Raw genomic sequence first — 16,812 nt, forward strand, 5'->3', positions numbered from 1 at the left:
ATAGTTTTATTCAACAAATGGAATGAAACAATTGGATATCCACATGCAAAAAAGAAATCTTCTGTCTACATCTCACACCTTACTCCAAAATTAACTCAAAATGGGTTATAAATATATATGTAAAACATAAAACAATTAAACATTTAGAAGTCATAGAATAAAATCTTTTTGATCTTAAGTTAGACAAAGAATTCTTCAATAAGACATCAAAACACAATCCATAAAAGGAAAAAATCAATAAATAAGACCATCAAAAGAAAAAAATTTGCTCTGCAAAAGAGACTATTAAGAGAATGAAAAGCAAGCTAAAGATTCTAAGAAAAGATTTATAATCACATATTTAGCAAAAGACTTGCATCTAGAGTATATACAGTGGAGGATATAGCTCAGTGGTAGAGTGCGTGCTTGGCATGCACAAGGTCCTAGGTTCAATTCCCAGTACCTCCATTAAAATAAATAAACCTAATTACCTCCCCCTCCAAAGTTTTTTTTAAAAGAACTTTTTAGAATTTTTAAAGAACTCTTAAAACTCAACAGTAAGGAAACAGGCAAAAATGGGCAAAATACATGAACAGACATCTCACCAAAAGAGATATATAGATGGCAGAAATGTGAAAAGTTGTTCAACATTATGATCCATTACAGAAATACAAATTAAGTCACAATAAGATATTACTACACACCAATTAAAATGGCTTTAAAAAAAAGACTGGCAATACCAAGTGCTGGGTAGGATGTATGGCATATGAAACTCTCATTCATTGCTGGTAAAGATATAAAATGCTACAGCTACTATGGAAAACATTATAAACATTTACTTACCATATGACCTAGCAATTCCACTTTAGGAATTGAAACAGGTTTGCACAAGACCCTATGTGTGAATGTTTGTTGCAGTTGTATTATTAATCACCAAAACTGGAAACAATTCAAATGTCCTTCAGTGGGAGAATGGATAAACAAATTGTGGTATTTTTAAGAAATGGAATAGTACTCAGCCAATACAAAGGTATGGACTATTAATACACACTACAACTTGGATGAATTTCAAAGGCATTATTCTGGGTGTAAGAAAGCAATCTCAAAAAAGTTGCATTTGTATGGTTATGTAACATTCTGGAAAGATTAAGACTATAGGAATAGAGAACAAATCCATAGTTGCCAGGGAGAGGGGTATAGAAAAGGTTTCACTATAAAGGGGCAGCAGGAAGGAGGGAGTGTTTTGGGGTGATGAAATTGTTTTGTATCCTAATTGTGATGGTAGTTACATGAATGTATGCCTGTGTTAAAACTCATAGAACTATACACCAAAAATTAAGTCAATTTACTGCATGTAAATTTAAAAACTAATTTTAAAAAAATGGGACTTTAGTGGTTTGGAGAATACCGACTTCAGGAATGGCTGAATCCAAGGGCTTAAATAATGTGAGCAAGAAATAGCCTGTCTCCCCTTCTTGTCTCTCTTATTCTAGGCTGGATTTATTCTAAGCCTGGCCTTTCCTTTGATGGGACTGTCACTGGACCAACTTGAGTTAGTCTAGACCATGCCACTCTTTGGCCAGAGGAATGGAATATGTTGATTGGGTGGGCCTGGGTCTTGTGGCCAGCCCTAGTGGCATGAGGGTGAGTGTGAGCCAAATTGATCCAATCCACACGGACTGAGGATGCAGGGGATGTTGTTCCCTGAAGAAAAATCAACTTGCTGTTACTAGAATACAGAGAGTATATGCTAGACAGGCAGAAACTGCAGATATCTCTGTCTTCTACCTGGCATTCTTTAATTCTAGATTATACTATATAATGTGATATCTTACCCATAAGCCGTATGTTCTTTGAAACCAAGGACTCTACCTTATTTCTTTTTAGCTTCCAACATTGTACACATTTTCTTCTACATAGTAGGGTTCAGTAGTATTAGCAACATGCCTGAGTGACAGAATGACTGATAACTAAACATTTATGAGTATGTTTACAAAAGTATATATTTGTGTATACATCAAAAGCCTCTAAAGGTATATTATTTCATGTTCCTCAGAACCACATTAATAACCACATTCCTATTTAATCTTGCTTCACTCTACTGAGGTTTTAACATGTACAGCTCAGTTTTCCAACAACGGCAAATCAATCATTACATCATCATCCATCATGTCTGAGTTCTCAGTAATGAAGGTGTCTTTCTTCCCACATTAGCAATTTGGGTGGGCAAAAGAGCCATAAAGATGTATGACAGAAGACTGGGGAATTGGATTGTACAAGGTTAAACAAGATTCCATTTTCTGGGTCCCTCCTCACTGTAGGGGATTTTGTGGGTCGACAGAATGAAGGGGCCAATTGTTGGGATGCTTTTTCTTCAAGCTCTCAGAAGAAAATCGTATCAAAATAAATTTTTTTGCTCTGTTATTGGAATAGCAGAGAGCTGGGAAAAGCAATGAAAAGCAATGACTTGTTTATTTTGAAGTTATTAAAGGAAATAATTTATCCACCTAAAATCATAATGTGTAACAGCTGTGGGGTCCAGATTAATCCTCGTGAAGTGTCACAATTTAGGTGCTCTCATTTACCCCGCCAGGGTCCTACATGATTTGGCCCTCGTGTCTGTCTCCCTCATTACTTTCCACTCCTTCAGGCCTCAGAATGTTCCATCTACATCAGCCTTTTGCCTATTTCTGACTTAACAGTTAATTCCCTCTTCAGGGTCTTTGCAGTTGTTCATCCCTGTAGCTCAGGGTTTCTTAATCTGGGCTCCACTGACATTTGGGGCTTGACAGCACTTTGTTGTGGGGAGCGGGGTGCTGTGCCCTGTAGGATGCTGACTAGCATCCCAGGCCTCTGCCCAGTAGATGCCGCTCGTCCTCCTCCTACCCACTAGATGTGCCCACCAAAAATGTCTCCAGACTCTGCCAAATACCCCTACCCAGGGGGAAAATCACCCCTAGCTGAGATCACTGCTCTTGCTGGGGTTATTTCCTTCAATTTTTGGTGTGACTGTTCCATTTTTATCATTCTGAGCTCAGCTTCAGAGTGGGTCCCCTTACCACCTCGTCCATCTGGTCACTTTCTATCACTGGACAGTGTTCCCTTTACAATCAATGAGCACATGATGTATGTGTACAGTTGTGCTGGTTTATTTACTCCATTATTGGATGAGCCCTATGCAGATAGGAATCTCATACAACTGCACTGATCACCCCTGGGCCCCCAGAACGTGGACTAGAACATGCACATAATTAGGGTCCAGTACATACAGTTAAATATGTTGGGTTAATGGACAAAAGAGGGATGGCTTTGCCAGCAGGTCTTTTCCCACCTCAGTCATTGGCATTTCTACTACCAAGGGCCTCTACTTCTTAGTCTCCCTCTTAACATTTCTCAGTGTCTCTGTCTTGGGCTTAATAGGAGCAGCAAACATAGGAATTACTACTCAGACTGGCCCTGCCTTTCCTGACTCCATGCCTCTCCTCGTATCATTTCTTAAGCCTGAATGTCTTCTGTCTCATTTTTAGCCAATGTTATCCTTGCCAAGGTTTGAAGATCTAACTTAAATTTGGCCTCCCTCTTCGAGGAAGCTGTGAATGTCCGTAGCACAGGCACGGCTTCTCACCCTTAATGTCCACTCACTGCTGCGTTAGGGCACTCTCTCTCTTCCTCCCCCTCCCTCTCATTCATTCATCAAGCACCTTAGAATTTGCTTAGATCAGAGAGATACTGAGATACCATTTCTGACCTCAGAATTCTTACAGCCCTCCCAAGGAGACATGGGGTAAGCAACCACTTATAACACAATGGTTAGTATTTGCATTGTGAACAGAGTGTACAAGGAAAATCCCAGAGGACCTGGGAAGGCTTTCTGAAACATCTTTCACTTTGTGCTCATATTATAGGTGCTCACATATATAGATTTCTCTCCCTGTCTAGATTTTTCAGGTCCTTTGGGACAGAGACTTCATATTTTCATCTCTGTAGGTGCCCTCCCCAGCACTCAGCATGATGTTCTTAACACAGCAAATACCCAATAACTGCTTATTGAATCAGTGAATAGTTTGCTTTGAAAATACTGATATGGAGAGTATCTTTTCTCCCCCTCTGAATAGAAAATGCACTTCCAGTCACTTTACTTAGCATAAGGACACCTCTACTGGGAAACAAATAAAAAGTCTTTTAATTTATTTGATCCCTCAAAAGACATAATGGGAACTTGAAATGGAGAGGAAGTCAGGTGCTTGAATGAGAAGCACATGGAAAGAAACAGACAAATATTAAAAGTCATTCAGACGGGAGAGGGCTGTTGAACTGGAAAACTATTAATGGTGTTCATCAGTTTCCACTATGAACTGTTAACACTCAGAATAATGTTGAAAGCACCTGGAAGGTACATTTGCAAAGTCAGAAAGCCACAGCAAACATTCTTTTTTTTTTTTTTCGGCCTGTCAACTTTGGAAAACAGAATAAATATAAAGTTTTTTGTAAATGGGAGAAAAAAGTGGTTTTGGTTTAGTTTACAGTCATGTGATTTACAGACTCCTATATTGTTCCATATGGCTAAAAATAGAGGATCTGAACTTGTAGTTCATAAGTGATGTTAACAGGAAAGTTTCTTTCTCGAATTCAGGATAGATGCATTCCTTTTGGCATGCGTTCTGAGCGCTGAAAGTAAGGGCATGAAGAACACGTCCAGATTCAGATGTGGAGGCAAGCCAGGCAGATGGCAAAAAAAAAGAGGGTTTTTAATTTCAACATAGTCATAGACACACATGGTGCTGGCTGTGATTTATGACGACATAAAGACAATTAATCCAGAGTGCTGGGGGAAGCAGAGTGAGAGGGAAACTGATCAGAGGTAATGAGGACTAGAAGTGAAGAGACAGGTCATGGATAACTTGAAATTCCGCTTTGCCAAGCAGAAAGTCTGACACCAAGCAGTGGAATACAGATGCTGGCCTCAGAATACTTATTTAAATGCCTTGACCTGTCAGTTTTAAACAAAGGATCGACTAGATAGCAAAACAAATTTACCCAGAAATGATCTAGCACCAATGGGAAAAAAGCTTAGAGCATCTCAACACCAAACTAGGCTCCTGTGCTGTAGATACCAGCCAGTAACGGGGTCCTGTTTCTGTTTTCCAAACACCTGGCATGGGTTGGGTAAAGGTAGGCATTATTATCCCTGTTTCATAGATGAGGAAAAAGGCTCAGAGAGCTGAAGCGACTCCCTGAAAACCACACCAACTAGTAAATTGCAAAAGCAGAATTCAAAGGCAGTTATTTCTGACTTCATAGGACATACTGTCTTTCTACACTCTGGCTCCTCAAACTGATCCCAGCATCATCACTGTGACCTGTGGGATCCACAGGAGTAAAGAACCCAGGCCACCATCCAGATCTGCAAAATCAGACTCTGCATTTTAACACAATACTCAGATGATTCATATGCTCATTAAAACTGGAGCACAGTTACGCAGAAGTTCTCAACAAAGTATCAGCAAACAGAATTCAACAACACATAGAAAAGATCATACACTATGATCAAATTGGATTCATCCCAGGGACACAAAGGTGGTTCAATATAAGCAAATGCATCAGTGTGATACACCACATCAACAAAAGAATGGACAAAAATCACATGATCATCTCAACGGATGCAGAAAGAGCATTTAATAAAATTCAACACCCCTTTATGAATAAAAACTCTTACCAAAGTGAGTATAGAGGGGGAACATATGTCAACATAAGAAAAGTTATTTACAACAAACCCAAGCAAACATAATACTCAACAGTGAAAAGCTGAAAGCCTTCCTGCTAAAATCTGGAACGAGCAAGGATGCCCACTTCTATTCAACAGAATACTGGAAGTCCTAGCTGTAGCAATCAGACAAGAAAAAGAAGTAAAAGAGATCTAAATTGAAGAGAAGAAGTAAAATAGTCACTATATGTGGATGACATGATACCATTTATAGAAAACCCTCAACAGTGCACATAAAAACTACCAGAGCTGATAAACGCATTCAGCAAGGTAGCAGGATACAAGATTAACATATAGAAATCTGTTGCATTTCTTTACCCTAATAATGAAATATCAGAAAAGGAAAGAAAAAAATCACTTTAAAAATTGCATCAAAAAATAAAATACTTAGGAATAAATCTGACCAAGGAGGTGAAAGACTTATATGCAGAGAACTATAAAACACTGATTAAGGAAATTAAAGATGATTTAAAGAAATGTAAAGATATCCATGCTCTTGGATCAGAAGAATTGATATAGTTAATATGGCCATACTATCCAAAGCAATCTATAGATTTATGTGATCCCTATCAAATTACCCAAGACATTTTTCACAGAACCAGAACAAATAATCCTGAAATTTATATGAAATCACAAAAGACCCAGAATTTCCAAAGCATTACTGAAGAAAAAGCACAAAGCTGGAGGAATAACCCTCCCAGACTTCAGACAATACTACTCAGTAATCAAAGCAGCATGATACTGGCACAAAAAAAGACATACTGATCAATGGAACAGAAGACAGAGCCCAGAAATAAACCCACATACCTATGGTCAATTAATCTTTGATAAAGGAGGCAAGAATATACAATAGAGAAAAGACAGTCTCTTTGACAAGAAGTGTTGGAAAAGCTGGACAGCTACATATAAATCAATGAAGTTAGATCAGTTCCTCACACCACACACAAAAATAAACTCAAAATGGCTTAAAGACTTAAACATAAGACAAGACACCATAAACCTCCTAGAATAAAACATTGGCAAAACATTCTCTAATACAAATCATTAGCAATGTTCTCCTAGGACAATCTACCGAAGCAATAGAATTAAAGTAAAAATAAACAAATGGGACCTAATTAAACTTATAAGCTTTTGCACAGCAAAGGACACAATAAATAAAATGAAAAGACAACCTACAGAATGGGAGAAAATATTTGCAAATGATGCAACTGGCAAGGGCTTAATCTCCAGAATATACAAACAGCTCATACAACTCAATAACAAAAAAATAAACAACTCACTAAAAAAATGGGCAGAAGACCAGTTCTCCAATGAAAACATACAAATGGCAAATAGGCACATGAAAAAATGCTCAATATCACTAATTATCAGAGAAATGTAAATCAAAACTACAATGAAGTGTCATCTCACACTAGTGAGAATGACCATCATTAAAAAGTCCACAAATGATAAATGCTGGAGAGGGTGTGGAGAAAAGGAAACCCTCCTACACTTCTGGTGGGAATGTAGTTTGGTGCAGCCATTATGGAAAACAGTATGGAGATACCTTAAAAAAAATGAAAATAGGCTTACCCTATGATCCAGCAATCCCACTCCTGGGCGTATATCTGGAGGAAACTCTAATTTGAAAAGATGAGTTTGTGCCCCTATGTTCATAACAGCACTATTTACAATAGCCAAGACATGGGAGCAAACTAAATGTCCATCAACAGATGATTGGATTAAGAAATTGTAGTATATCTATAGATAGAGATAGATACAGATATAGATAAATACTACTCAGCCATAAGAATGAATGAAATAATACCATTTGCAGCAACATAGATGGACCTGGAGATTGTCATACTAAGTGAAGTAAGCCAGAAAGAGAAAGAAAAAAAATACCATATGAAATCCACTTATATGTGGAATCCCCCCAAAAAAAAAGACACAAATGAACTTATTTAGAAAACAGAGACAGACTCACAGATGTAGAAAACAAACTTATGGATACCAGGTTGGGAAGAGGGTGGGGAGGGATATATTGGGAGTTTGAGATTTGCAGATACTAAGTACTACATATAAAATAGATAAACAACAAGGTCCTACTGTATAGCACAGGGAACTATATTTAATACCTTGTAATAGCCTATAATGAAAAAGAATATGAAAAGAAATACACATATATATGTATACATGAATCACTATGCTGTACACCAGAAATTAACACAACATTGTAAATCAAATATATTTTGATTGAAAAAAAAATTGGAGCACTGTTTCAGATCTCAATCTTAGCTATATATCGGAATCACCATTAAATCCTGGGAGATACATTAAATTAAATGCTTGCTATACATTAAATCACCATTAAACCAGGGGAGAGTTAAAACCAAAGATGCCAGAACCCACCCCCAGAACAATTATATCAGATTCTCTGTGGGTAGGGTCTGGATCTTGGTAGTATTTTCAGCTCCCCAGGTGACCAATAATTCAGACAGCCGTGCAGTCTCTGAAGCTCCTTCACGAGGTTGTTTAGGGCAGAGTGATAAGGAGGTGGGGAAGGCCTGTTTTTAGGTCTTTGTGCAGTATTTGCCTTTTTTCAAGCCAGTTAGTCTCATCTAATGGTTCTCCATCCTTGGTCTATCAGAACCACCGAGAAGTTTTAAAAATCCTAATGTGCAGACCATACCCCTTACCCATTAAATCAGAAGCTCAGGAGGAGGGACCCTGGCATCTGTAATTTTTAAAGCACCAAGGCTTTTCCCATGTGGAGACAGGGTGGAGAACCCCTGCCTCAGTTAGAGTCTGAGACCTGTATCTCATCAATTCTTCAGCAATAAATGCCAGTTTGCAGGAAACACGGCAACTAGGAGAACAAGTCAAATAACACCATGGGGAAGCAACCAACCAAGTCAAGGAGGCAACCCAGTTTCTCTAACAAAAACATCAATGGCATTAAAAAGGCAGAAGACTTCTGATATTCTACTTGCTCTATTTTGGGGTACAGATGTTCACATTCTTTATAATAAAAAGGGATTTAAAAAAATATTTGAGGATGAAGTCCAGGAATCTGCATTTTTGACACTGTCCTCAGGGGGTCCTGTTGAATATTTACATTTTAAGGATTTCTGCTCCATAGCAGGGAATTCATTAAGCCCCAGGGAATTCTTGGTTCCCACTCAAGTGGGTTCCAGTACTGAAAGCCCAGTTCTTCTCAAGTTTTGGACTGGCTAGGTTTTTGCTGGGGTTGGCTAGACCTGCAGTGCCCAAAACAGAAGCCACCAGCCACATGTGGCTGGTCCAAATTGAGATGTTCCATCAGTGTAAAATATATACCAGATCTCAAAGACTTTGTACAGGAAAAAAAAAAGGTAAAGTGTCAATCATTTTTTATATAGATTACATGGTAAAATATACTAGTTTAGATAAATTGGGTTAAATAAAATCTATTAAAATTGATTTTTGTTTTTTGTAAGATGGCTACTAGAATATTATAAATTACATATGTGGTTCATATTATGTTTCCAGTTAACAGTGTAGCTCTGGGGCTTTGCTTCTCAAAATGTGGTCCGCTGACCCGCAGCAGTAGCATTCTCTGGAAGCTTGTTAAAAATGTAGGCTTAAGTTCTATTCAGTCAGACTCTGCGTTTGACCAAGATCCTTGTGTCTCTGCCTGCCTTTCAGACTCTCATCCTTTAACTTTTTGCACTGTCTGAAACTCTTGTGGCTCAACGAAACCCAGCACTCATTTACTCCATTCCCCTGCCCCAGCATTGCATTCAAAATCTATAAGTACATCCTTATCTTCGTCATCATCGTTATCCACCCTTCTTTGCAGAGCCAGGAAATAAGAAATTTCCTACTCTTTTAACCTCTTTCCTGCAATCCAAGCTTTTAATTTCCAGCTCTGTTCTCAATCACTAGATAACACCAGTTACAATTTTTCTTTCTCTTTAATACTTCCTCTTCTAGGCCTGCTTTAGATTTTGTTTTCTGTTCCCCAGCTAATTTCATCCTTGTCTCCTAGGACCCATTCTCCAGCCCTTCCCATCATGATCAGTCCCTTTTTGAAGGCACACTCAAACAAATTCACTAAATGCTGAGGTGTCGCCAGCCTGTTCTTTATGGTAAATCTGAAAGTGGCTAGTGCCAGGCAGATCATTTGGAGAGAGGACTTTGATAAATGTTCCTGTGTTTGCAAGGTCAGACAAAAGAAAAAAGAAAGAATAAGGAGGGGCTGAACTACCTCCAAGACCAAACAGGAAACAGTAAAGTGAAGTGCTTTTGCCTAGAATGGTGGGGGTTTGATGGAATTAAGTGGAGAGTATGCAGGAATTTAGCACTTCTAATTCTGGCTCTTTCCTTACCTTCCTTCACAATTTAGGAAAAGTCACCAAGCCCAAGTGCCCTGATTTCCTCCAGTACATGCAGACAATGTTACTCTTCTATTCCATAGGGGATTTTTTTTTTAAGGGTGGGATAAAAATAAATAAATAAACAAAAATCAACACTCTTAAAAAATAAAAACAAACCAGTTTCCTTGCTCGTAAGCAACACATTTTACACGGGCCATGACAATGATTCCCTCATTTGAGGTTTCTATGAGCAGTTTATTGGTCAAATGGATAATATCTTCATTTTGAAAACCTAAATAGTTTTTTAAGCAAGTCCTGATTCTAGAACACCTCACTCATCTGAACTACCTCATAAAATCCATTACGTTGACTTGGTGACTCAGGGACCCTCACTTCCACAAGTGAAATGAGCAATTTAGTACTCAACAGAGAGCCTCTTTGTGACAAAGAGGAAGTTTGAGGGCTATGATGCCCGTAGTAAAAGCTAGAGACATTCAGTACTAGGAATCTTTGGAAACTGGAAACAAATTCACTTTTACTAAAGGGATCTCATGGAGAAAGCAGTCCTATAAAATTCCTAGTGCTTTTTTTCCTTCCTCCAGTTTTCAAAAACTTGCCTCATCTTCCAAGGCTCTTCTCAGCTTGGCTCAAAATGAACCCAGGCCTCCGGAAGTAAAGCATTATAACGACCATCTAATGTTTTCCTGCAAAAAAAAGGGTTAAAACGTTAGATTCCCTCCACGGTGTGACAAAATTCCATCGCACTTAACATTTTTATATTTTACCCTTTAAAAATTAACCATATTCTGCATTTCCAAAACACTTTACTTCCAGCAATTAATATCACAGTTGGGAAAGTGACTTTTTATTCTTTTCTCCAGGCAAACAAGCTGAGAGTTTAAGTGATTTACCCTTTCTGAGAGAGGAGGTCACAGATAGAATTCCAGGATTTGAACCTGTACAAAGATCATTAAGGCAATTTTTCAGAGACTTAACAAATACCCACCTGGTGATGTTAAACTACCTTTGAAGAAGGCAGCTGTTGGCTCAAATTGAGGCTTACATGGAACCCTGTGGATTTTGAGGGTAAGGAAGATCTATATGAGGAGGGTTGACGTCCTTCCCAGGAGGCAGCCATATGGAAGGCAAGTGACCCAGTGATTTCCAAAGCTATTTCCTGAACACTGACAGTATGCACAGGAGTCCACTTGTATGACCTTATTATCTCTCCAATGCGCTGAGTTGTATGTCTTATTATCTCCACTTTACAAATTAAAATATAAAAACCTCAGAGAGATGTAACAACTTCTCTAAAGTCAAAGGGTAAAATCTGAGCCAAGAATCTGAAGCTAAAAACTCAAGTTCTAACCAATACCCTCCTGGTATTAACCCTATGATTATATCTGCAGAAGTTATTCACCTTCTTAAACCAAATATCCACACCCACTCTGCTTCATTTACAGAACATCAATCATGATGATTTCTTATTTAAATTTGAAAGCTTAGTAGATTAAATCTTACCGAGTTCAAAGTTAACATTGTTAAAGCAAGACATGCTACCTCATTATTTCTATTTCTTAATTGTAAATTGCATCTTAGAACAGAGGAAATAATTGAGGATGAAATAAATGACAAGGGCATTGATCAATTAAGAGTATTAATAGCTCTTATTTTCAAATCACTGAAAGCGACAAGCTGGGTCTAGGGCATATCCATATCAGTATATCTTTAATTCTCTTTCCATCTATTTTGAATACCATAATTGCTTTATTTTCAGTAAGAGAAAAGGACAAAGAGGCATCTAGAATATTGCACACTTGATTGTAAATTCATTTTATTTAAATGGAGACAATTTCCATTTCCTCCATTATACCATTTTTTCCTACTCTACTACTCTATTTCTTAGAGATTTTTGTAGTAAGCCTTAAAGAAATTACTAACATCATTTAAAAATATAGGTATCTATTAGTATGCAAGCTCATCAGTAACACTAAGATGATGGCAGAGTTTTCTGTGAATACTGCTGTCCATTTGCTATTTATATATGAAGGTCTCATCTTTTCAGCCTTTAGCTAAAGGGTTACTCTGTCATTTAGACCTCCTTATCACATTCTCACTTTTGCTCATGTCATTCTGAAATCATCAGGGTTTTGTTTTTTAGTAAAAGTTTAGACATTGTAAGATTGTAAACTTTGGCTGAATTAAGACCATTGACTTTTTTTTTTTTCATCAGAGTGTTTTATTTGAACTATTGACTATCATTAAAATTCTGGAAATTTCACGTGTGTGCATATTTTTCACATTCTCTTGAAAAATCAGAAGATCTGGATATACTGGGCCCATGTTCCCTCACGTGACTTGGTGGAGAATGCCTTCTAGTGACAGGTTAAGTATTGTCCATTTCACCAGTCCCCACTATCTCATATTCTCAGACTTGGTACCTCCCTTCAGTTGAACTTGGGTTTGTGATCTCCTCCATACTCCTCCACTCCCTACCTCATCTGCTGTGTTCAGAGATGTATTCCTAATATCGATAATAAAACCTGGCACACAGTAGATGCTTGATACATATTTACTGTAAGAACATCGATAATAAAACCTGGCACACAGTAGATGCTTGATACATATTTACTGTAAGAACATGGAGAAGAAACAATAAACACCAATGGATGTGAAGATGAGGATCAAGTCAGTGCCTTGTGGAGGATTTAAAATATGTCTACAACTTATCTGGCACTTCTCTTTATAAAAGGTGGAGATTCCCCTCCCCTTGAGTGTGGGACAGACTTAACCACTTACTAGTAATGAATAGAATGTGGCAGTGACAGTATGTGTGATTCTTGAGTCTGCGTCGTAAAGGATACTGTCACTTTCACCGTGCTATCTTTTGGATCACTCACCCTGGGAAAGCCATCCTCAGTATCCTGAGGCCACTCAAGCACTCCTGTAGAGAGAGTCATATGGCAATGCACTGAGACCTCCTGTCACTAGCTAACACCATCCTGCCAGGCACCTGAAAGAGCCACCTTAGAAACAAGCCCTGAGCCAAGCCTTTGGGTGACTGCAGTTCTGACTGACATCTTAACAGCAACCTCAAAAGAGACCCTGAGCTAGGACCACCCTGCTAAGCAAGCCACTCCTAAATTCCTGACCCTTGGCAACTGTAACATAATAAATGCTTATTTTCTTAAGCCACTAAGTTTTGGAGTAATTTGTTACATGGCACTAAATAACTAACACATGCCTCAGATTAACCTAAGTTGATTTGCTTGTTCATAATTCATGTGTCCTTTTTGATGGATATTGATAACCTCCAATACTTAGGGTGGGTGAGGACTGTAGTTCCTCTTCTTGACAATATGACTGAACAAAAAAAAAAAAAAGCAAAGGCAAGTCTCAGATCTAATTCTGCCATGCAGACCAGGAGACACAAAACAATCATGCATCTAGTTTTGCAAACTCAGTAAAGTCCCTGTTCTTTGTCATTTTAGGCCCATTGATAGCATTTCACACGAAAGGTTTATTCCGAAACTAATGTGACCATGCTGAAATGGCAGGATCTACTAATCTTCTAGTTAAAGTGGGTGAAAGAATTCTCCAGTAAGTCAGTTGAGGTGACACAGAACTGAACTGGGTTATAAACTTCAGCTGTCACTCAGGGGGCCATAGGCTTCTGGGCTCACCAGACGATTATACCTCAGCCATGCCAGAATGAAGACGCCTGTGCAAAACTTCCTGCCAACTTTACATCATTTCACACACGAAAGCTCATTTTTGATATCTTGTCTGCTGATTAATTAAAATTCTAGTGTGGATTCAGATAGTGATATTTGAAGCTCTTGGGGAAGGGGCTTGATTCCTTTTTTTAAAAATATATATTTTTATTGAAGTATAGTCAGTTTACAATGTTGTGTCAATTTCTGGTGTACAGCATAATGCTTCAGTCATACATGAACATACATTTATTCGTTTTCATATTCTTTTTCAGCATAAGTTACTACAGGATATTGAATTTAGCTCCCTGTACCATACAGTATGAACTTGTTTATCTATTTTATATGTGTTGGTTAGTATCTGCAAATCTCAACCTCCCAATTTATCCCTTCCCATCCTCTTCCCCCGACCCCAGGTAACCATAAGTTTGTTTTCTATGTCTATGAATCTGTTTCTGTTTTGTAAATAAGTTCATTTGCCTTTTTTTTTTTTTAAGATTCCAGATATAAGTGATATCATAAGGTATTTTTCTGACTTGATAATTTTCTTTTGTATCAGCTTGGTTTCTTTTTGGTTTCTGTGACTCTATTGTATGCTTTTGATTTGTGGTTACCTTTTTTTTTTTTTCAAGTATGTTAAACTTACTGTATCTGTTTGCTTTAGACTGGTAGTCATGTATGCTCAAACACATCCTAAAAAGAATGAAGGAAAAAAAAAAAAAAAAGAGGAAGAGAGAAACCAAAAAATCTATATTTTCTTGCTCCCATCTCCCACCTTTTATGATTTTGGTGTCTTTATTATTATTATTATTGTTGTTGTTGTTGTTGTTATTATTATTTTTACATCTTCATGTTTATTCTCTTGCAACTCATTGTAGTTACTGCATTTCCAATTATGGTTTTCTCATTTCTATAGCTTCCTGCTTCTTTTCTAGTTAGAATGGGCCTTTCAATGTTTCTTTTAGGATAGGTTTAGTATTGCGGAATTCTTTGTTTTTGCTTGTCTGTGAAATTCTTTCTCTCTCCTTCTACTCTAAAGGATAGTCTTGCCAGATAGGTATCCTAGGTTGCAGCTTTTTCTCATTCAGGACTTTGAATATATCTTGCCACTCCCTTCTGGCCTGCAGTGTTTGTGTAGAGAAATCAGCTGAAAGCCTTATGGGGGTTCCCTTGTAACTAACTCTGTTTTTCTCTTGCTGCCTTTAGAATCATTTCTTTATCTTTAACTTTGGCCATCTTAATTATAATATGTCTTGGTGTAGGTCTGTTTGGGTTCTTCTTGTTGAGGACTCAAACCCTGTGCTTCCTGTACTTGGGTATCTGTTTCCTTCTTTATGTTTGGAAAGCTTTCAGTCATGATTTCTTAAATACCTTTTCAATTCCCTTTTCGCTGTCTTCTTCTTCGACCCCTATTATGCATAGGTTGGCACACTTTATATTATCCCACAGGTCCCTTATATTACTTTCATTGGCTTTTACTTGCTTTTCTGTCTGCTATTCTGATTGGGTGACTTCTGTTATCCTGTCTTCAAAGTCACTTCTGTGTTCCTCTGCATTATCTGGTCTGCTTTTGACTGCCCTTAGCTTGGCTCTTAACTCAGCCATTGAGTTTTCTGTTTTTAACTGACCCCTCTTTGTAGTTTCTATTTCCTTTTATAGTACTCTCTGTCTCTGTTCATAGTCTCTCTTATTGCCTTCAGTAGTTTTATTACCTCCTTTTTGAAGTCATGATCTAGTAGACTGTTGAGATCTATCTCCTTGTTTGCTCTTTCAGGGGACTTCTCTTGTTTTTTTAATTGGGAGTGGTTCCTCTGCTTCTTCATTTTACTTATTTTTCTCTGGCTCTATGGATTTAGGAGTATCATTTATCTACTGTGGTCTTGAAGGGCTGTTTTGTTTGTTTGTTTGTTTGTTTAAAGTGGGAGCGTTTCTATGTAGACTGTGTGCATCTAATAGTTTTGTTGTGAGGGCTGTTCTTAGTATGGATGGTTGCCATGTCTTTCCTCTGTGTGTGTTGGCTGTAATCTGTCTGATTGGGGGTGTGGTTGGTGTTATGGTGATCAGAGCCTGCCCTGATTGTTGTTGTTGAGCAGGGCCTCCTTTTTTGTTCTGTGGTTGTCACAGCCTTTGCAGGGGCCAAGTCTGCTCCCCTGTTGCTGGAATAGAGGCTTCTCAACCCATTTCTGAGCTACGGTGTGTGGTAGGCAGGGTTGGAGCACTTTAGCTGGGAAAAAGGGTCACTGAGTGTACCTCCACAGGAGTTGTCCACTGGGAAGTGCCCACTGGGGTGTTGTCTGTCACTTGTCTTGTGGGCTTACAAAGTACTCTTTGTTGATGCTGTCTTTGTACCTGCCTTAGCTGTGGGAACGTAGGCCACCCACTTAGTGTCCTCCAGGTTCTGGGCCCCAGAAACCACCCATGCAAATCTGCCAATGTCAGGCGCTAGGACCCACCGTAGCGAGTGTGGGGTCACACATCTGAATCCGTGGTGCACCACAGGGTCAGTGTAGACCCCAGCCCTGCCTCCACGTACAGTTCCATATGTTGGCCTATTGTAGATACCTGTAGTCACCCCCGCTGTGCACCACAACTCCGCTCGCTGCTTGTTTGTCCCAGAGGCCTGGTCCACCAGGGATCCAGAGAGAGCAAATCCACCCTCCCTGCCTGGGGCTGTAAGCAAATCTCAGTCCCGCCTATGAAGTTGCAGGGCCTCTGGGTATGGATTCAGCTTTCAGCCCTGCCTCCATGCAGCAGGGATGGCTATGACTGAGCCCCACCTCTCTTCTCCCACACCACACCAACAATGGAGCCAAGCGGAGGAAGTGGCTATGGTGCAGCTGCATTGCATCCCTCCCCACCATGCACACCAGCAGTGGTGCTTTTTTACGAGGGGTCCCAGGCTGTTCTATCCTGCACACACCCCCAGTTGGAGCTCACACTGCCCTCCAGTTTCCTGAGGCTGCCTCTGTGCAGTGGGCCCCAGCCCTCAGCCCAGGCTCCTCACCGCTCTCCAGCAGCC

This window comes from Camelus bactrianus, chromosome 17 (assembly GCF_048773025.1).
Source record: "Camelus bactrianus isolate YW-2024 breed Bactrian camel chromosome 17, ASM4877302v1, whole genome shotgun sequence".
Taxonomy (NCBI): Eukaryota; Metazoa; Chordata; class Mammalia; order Artiodactyla; family Camelidae; genus Camelus; species Camelus bactrianus.